This window comes from Podarcis vaucheri (assembly GCF_965113315.1).
Source record: "Podarcis vaucheri genome assembly, chromosome: 4".
Lineage (NCBI taxonomy): Eukaryota > Metazoa > Chordata > Lepidosauria > Squamata > Lacertidae > Podarcis > Podarcis vaucheri.
The window spans coordinates 37,420,380-37,427,241 of NC_138762.1; positions in this window are offsets into that span (position 1 = coordinate 37,420,380).

A 6,862-nucleotide genomic window follows, 5' to 3' on the forward strand; every position below is an offset into this window, starting at 1 on the left:
GATAAGTCATGAATGCTATCATACACCAGAACTAAACTATTAATTTTAAACTGAGATTCTCCAGGCACCCATATGTAATCCTAATCCCTGTATTCAATAGGCAGAATCAAGGCACAATAAATTAAAAATACATACATACTCTGATACTGATTGATTGCAAGCTTTGCAGACAATTTCCCAAAATGAGATTTTGTACTAGAAAATGGCAGGTAAACTTAAGATCATCACAGTAGGAGGAATAAGTTTTAAAGCAGGTTTCCAAGACCCTTCATCTATTTTGGAGCTTGCCATATCACCATTTGGCCTTCTTCCTTGACTTATTTATCCATCATGATAGCTTGATATGACAGCACAAATCTTGAAACCACATGTAATTCTAATTGTTAGAATATATGCAGTGTCTATTATGTAAGTGAATTCTCTCACTATTAAACACTGTTAAAAATGGTATCCATATAGCTTTTTACAGTAATTTAGCCCAGCAAACTGCCACAAATTAGCACTGGACTCATTTGGAATCATTATTGTAACTTTCTCTGTTTGATTCAAAGAGAATGTAATAAGAGTCCTGCTGGTCTGAGGCTTGTCTGTCATCCTGTTTTCCACAGTTGTTTTGGCCAACCAAATGCCTATGGGAAGCCTACAAAACAAGAGTGCAAAAGCCTTCTACTGCTCTTATTCATCAGCAATTCTACTCTTGGAGATACAGGTAGCATATGTGATGTTAGCTGTATCAGCAGGAAGGCCAACGGCTGGTGCTGTCCAAGGAGGTTAGAAGCTGCAAGAAGGAAAATAAAGTTAGCTAGGTTTCACTTCTCCCAAAAAGGTGCAGTGGCTCTCAATTAATCCTATATGATGGAGTGGAGTCTACCTAGGTACACTGTAATTTACCTATGTCCACTATCCTGATTTACCCCATAGCTGCCACTGTGTTCATTTGAAACATACACATAACTTGTAGATATTCCATCTGGGTGTTTAAAACGCAAGTACAGAGTATAATAATGCTGGAGCGTGGCAGTCATTACTGTATATGATTCTTCCAGATCATTGTCTCAAAGCAGCATTGGCTTAATGTTGGTTTCTTAGCAAACTCTGTCACAACCACCTGCTGCTCTAGTAAACATGCCCTAATGAAAAGCACTAAAGTAAAATTTCTCTCCCAATCTTTATTCATTTATTCATTTGAACAAATGATTGTTTCTCACCCTTGCATTAGAGCATCTTTCCACAGTGTTCTCCCACTACAATGTATTTGATTTGTTAGGTTTTGCTTCTGTTTTCCGAAGGTGTTTTTTTTATATACAGGCTTGTTAATCTTGTACATCTGAATAGCTTTTAGCAGGTAATATATTTCTCTTCCTTTAACGACAACTTCAGTAACTTCCATAAGCAAATAAGCATGAAGCTCCACACAAAGACTTCTTAAGTGCCTGGAGAAATACTTACTACCTTTATTTAAGGGGGGGCGGGCAGAAAGCAAGGGAGGGGAGAAAGACCTTCCTTTTGTTGCTGTTGCTAGTCAATGAATTCTATTGCAGTGACTGAAACCCTAATTGTGATTCTTTTCATGTTTTCATCACCCTTATTCATTTCAAATTTATTACAATTTATTATAATAGAATTTAAATCTTGTTGCAGTCCTTCCATCCATATTACTGTTCACATTTTTTCTGTGACATGCTGAATCTTAATATTTCCTGCTAATTTAACCTACAGCATACATGAATCTGTCTGCCATAATAAATTGTTCGTGAGCTCGCAATATGGGGGAGCTAACCAGTGATATGGCTTGCATTCTGTTGACGTTTATGGAACATAGTACAATAGTTTGATAATCAGTATCTACTAGTGACACATTTGCAGGGGGTATGATGGCATTTGGCAGAGGATAATTTCATCCTTAGTCTTTCATCTGCAATCTGGGCTTGTTGCAATGAATACTGAGTTAAGCCATGAAGGATAAGGCTATCAGTAGCTACTAGGAATGATGAGTCTGCACTACATGCAGTACTGGAGGCAGTATGCCTCTGAATATCGCAGTTACTGGGAGTCACTCATGTCCTATTTGTGGTCTTTCAATAGGCATTTGGGGGACCACTGTGAGAATGAGCACTCACACTTTACATTGTGGGTGCCCTTTGCAGGATTGTGCGCAGTGCTACAGTTCCCAGGGAACTTAATAGCAACAGGGGCTGGCCTGCCTCTCAGTCGGCTCAAGAGATTCCCGCCTAGCCTCAGTAGTCAAGTTTCATTGCTGGGAAGTGGGGCCAGTCCCATTATATATAGGGGTGGAGCTGACAGTAGCCAGGCAGTCTGCTCAAGAGATTCACCCACCCTACCCTCCCTTAGTTTAATATTTTCTTGTTTGCAGGTTAACTTTTTCTTCCTGTTTAGCAGGTGCTGCTACGGTCTTTGACTGGTTGCTGTTGAAGGTCCGGGAAGAAATTTTCCTGCATTGGCAGGTTTTGTCTTCCCCGTAACAACTCATCACAACTTTGGCAGTTTATGGCCTTGGGTTGAATCCTTTAGTCTTTTCTTCCCTATAATGGGGAGGGGTGAAGTGGTGACTCACCCCCCCTGTAGCGCCGATTCCAGGGTTCCCTCTTAAAAGGGGTTATATAATAGGTGTCACTGGCCATACACCGAAAGGTTGTCAGTGAACTACCCTGTGTGCAGGGATATGGGCTGGGCTGCCTGCATATATTTATATCTCACAATGCACCCCCATATCCCATTTACCCTGATGTTCCCCAGTTCCCCCAGCTCGGGGGCTGGGAGGGATACACACCAAAGGCCTAAGCCAAAGTCTTCCTACATTTGGACGTTTAATAAAGTTGTGGCCGAATTTTAATTCCATAACACGTTAGAATCATAGAATCATAGAGTTGGAAGAGACCACAAGGGCCATCGAGTCCAACCCCCTGCCAAGCAGGAAACACCATCAGAGCACTCCTGACATATGGTTGTCAAGCCTCTGCTTAAAGACCTCCAAAAAAGGAGACTCCACCACACTCCTTGGCAGCAAATTCCACTGTCGAACAGCTCTTACTGTCAGGAAGTTCTTCCTAATGTTTAGGTGGAATCTTCTTTCTTGTAGTTTGGATCCATTGCTCCGTGTCCACTTCTCTGGAGCAGCAGAAAACAGCCTTTCTCCCTCCTCTATGTGACATCCTTTTATATATTTGAACATTGCTATCATATCACCCCTTAACCTCCTCTTCTCCAGGCTAAACATGCCCAGCTCCCTTAGCCGTTCCTCATACGGCATCGTTTCCAGGCCTTTGACCATTTTGGTTGCCCTCCTCTGGACACGTTCCAGTTTGTCAGTGTCCTTCTTGAATTGTGGTGCGCAGAACTGGACACAGTACTCTAGGTGAGGTCTGACCAGAGCAGAATACAGTGGCACTATTACTTCCCTTGATCTAGATGCTATACTCCTATTGATGCAGCCCAGAATTGCATTGGCTTTTGATTGGCTCTTGATTTGTCCTTGTTATTAATATGTTGGTGGGCTTGACTCTGATATATTTACTTATGAACATTTTGTTGATAGTATCTTTGGACATTTTGCTAACTTTAAATAGCAATCTTAGAGGTATAATCCATGTTTGACTAAAGCACATATCTCCTAATACTTATGTTCAAAGTGTATTACTTTACAGGGAATCTGAAGCTCGATTTATATATCATCTGTATTACAAAAAGTGACATTTTGAAATTTTCTGTTCAGCAATGCTTTTTAGAATTAGCCATTGGTATTTGGGGTTTTCATCAGTCTGAATGTCACCTGCCTTTCAGATAATGCTTTAAATAAGGTCATACATTTTCATATAGATTTATGGATTGTACAAATAAAAACAGGAGCCTTTAGGTCACATAAACTAACTTTCAGTACTGGCTTTCAGTGTGTTACCATTTTCTTCCTTTCTCAACCTGGTATCTTCCAGACATTTTGGACAACATTTCCCACAATCTCTCACCACTGGCCATGCTCATTGGGGTTAAAGAGAATTTTAGACCAAATCATCTAGAAGGCACTAGGTCGAGGAAGCTACATTCAATTGTTAGCAAAAGTATCAAGTCACTGTACATTTCTATTTGATAATTAGAAGATACAGTGCGGCCAATCAAAAACAGTGCCCAGTGTAGTGGCTTGATAAATAAAACTCATTGTAACTGCAGTGTAGTAATATAGGAGGAAAAAGAAAATACATTCATAGCAGGTGTGCCTCAGCCAGTGCCAAGCAATTGCACAATTGCTGATAAAACAGTTGCCCCCACATGATCACAGGATGCCAACAAGTGGTTGCATGGTACTGCTTCCTGAGTGTATCACCCTCAGCTCCCAGCAGCAGGAGCTGTGTTTTTCCTCTCCCTTTATTGTTATCTGTGGCAGCCACTAGGTTTGCTAGCAAACTGTCTCGCTGGCTACTACTGACTGTCAAGCAGTTGTGCAGTTTAGCAACAAATACATCCTGCCAATCCACTGATCATAGGCTGTGCATTAGTGGCTACAATTTGGTGTCAGAAGTGACCATCAAGCTTCATGTCTGCAAGAATCAAGGTTCCATAAGAACTTCATGAATTTTGGTAGATCTGCCAGCTGTAGCAGAATACTGTCCAGCTTTCAGCAAAACTGCAGATTTTGAGTGCCAAAGTTTTATTTGAATTGGCAACCCTCCAACAAACACTATGTTAGGTACATGTGTCTGTCTCTGTGTGTATGTTTGCAATATGTATTATGGAGATGGGAATACAAACCCTGTTTTTGCCCCTGAATATGAATTTGAATATGAATATGAAGAACTGCAGCTGCAAGGAGCAGCATTAAACTGAGGTAGTAGTGTATGCAACACAACTTCCAAAAGCAAAAAAGTATTTTATAAACACCTTTCCACATGTATATATTTAAAGCACTTTTTCTTGGAAGTTTTGTTGCATTGCTTCTTGAATGTTTTTCTCCATCTTCTAGGTGCAGTTATTTGTGTAGGCATTCATATTCATGTAGTTAACCAGGTTTGTATTTTGCATTCTCTTTTTAGATACCTTCACACTGCAGTGGTTTGCATTTATATCCCTCAGCAGCAAAATGCATGTGGGACTCTCTGGTTGCTGTGTAAATATACAGTTGCACTAAATAAAATTTATCTTTGGGGACAAGTAATTTCTGCTGGCAGCATATAGCTTTGCTTGCAGGAATCCAAAGGCCTGATTCCAATCTTACACACCATTATACTACAACTCCACTGGCTCCTGTAAAAATTCCTCCTATTTCCTTCATTAGTGTATATAATCTCAAAGCTTCATCACATTAGAGCTTGTGGCTGATACTTACGGGAAGGTGAACAGAGGGTGAAAATCAAGATAGAAAAGGAAGAAGGGACCAAAGAAAAAAGAAAAAAGAAATTTGGACAGGCGATGAGGAAGAATGAGAAGGAACAAGATAGGGTGAAATTGCAATCATTTCCAAAGCCATAGAAAAGTTACTTAGACTAACAATATAGCTAAAGTTTTTTAATACTTGTTTCTACAGCATCAGTAAATCTAATGTTAGGAAATATGTGAAAGATGATTTCAAATGGACTTTATGTTTACTCAGAGAATTTCTACTAAGAAAGCATGTTCTTTAGCTTAAAGGAGTGAAAATGAAATCATTGATCCAAACTGGTGCTACTGAATTCTGTAGACCCAACTGACAGTAAATGGCTTCCAAGTATAAACTTCAACAAGCAATTTAATGCTGCTTCCAACAGTGGGTGTCTTTTCTGGAACTTACATCATTTGTCCCACAACCAGAATGAAGACTCAGCACAAGGGTATGGTAAAAGGTTATATTTATTAAAATATAACAAGGAATACTAGCACCAAGCCAAACAAAAGTATGGGCAAGCATAACCTATGCCAGCAAGCAGAAAATCTAATGGCTGCTGCTAAGGGCCAAACTAGCTGAAGGAAACACCTTCACCCAAGCTGTTGTGAAGGGAGGCAGAACCATCTTTCCATAAAGTGAAGCTGTAGGCCTGTGACCAGAGAGGAGCCAACCACCTTTTTGTTCAACGTTCAGCAGGTGGCCTCTACCAGATCTCAAGATCACAGCAGCCAAGCAACAAGCAGGACCTGAACAGAACAGCCCTCTCCCATCCTGCAGTTTCCAGCAGCTGGCTCATGGCCAAATTACTGCATTTTCTATTTTGTCCTCCCATCTTTTTTAAAGAGCTGGTTGGTCCACCAGCCCAAACAAATAATGAGACCTTTGCTAGCAGCAGGACAAAGTAGGCTAACATCAAATTAGTAATGGTACTTAGGATCTATGGGATGGGCATTGTGGGCTTGTAGTTGGGATTATAATGCTATGTTGTGTGATATGTGAAGCTATTGTTTTGACTGCAATTCCCACTGACTGCAGAACAGCAATAGCTCATGGCACTAAAGGGTCCTATTGCAAAACAGATCTTAAACTTTACTAGGGAAAGAAATCTAAAATATTATCTCAATAGATGGCCAGATCTGCTCATAAAAAGACTAATGTCTACTCTCTGGATTCTCTTTAATAATTTTTAAGGTTCAGTTCAAGAATCATTTTGTTTGTTTAAAACCATGGACTGTCGCATTCACAATGAAACTGGTTAGTTCCGTAGATATGAGCTCTGATCCTTCAGATGACAATGTAAGGTAGACTGCCACAGAGGCATATTAGATTGGAAGATCAAAGCTTTGAACAACACAAAGCAGAATTATTTCTGATCTTTCTTTGCATTTTTGAAGGGCATGCTACTTCACTGACATTTGCCCTCTACATACAAGACCAGTATCAATTCTACCTATGCTACAAGGGACCTGCTATGATTGTTTTATGACT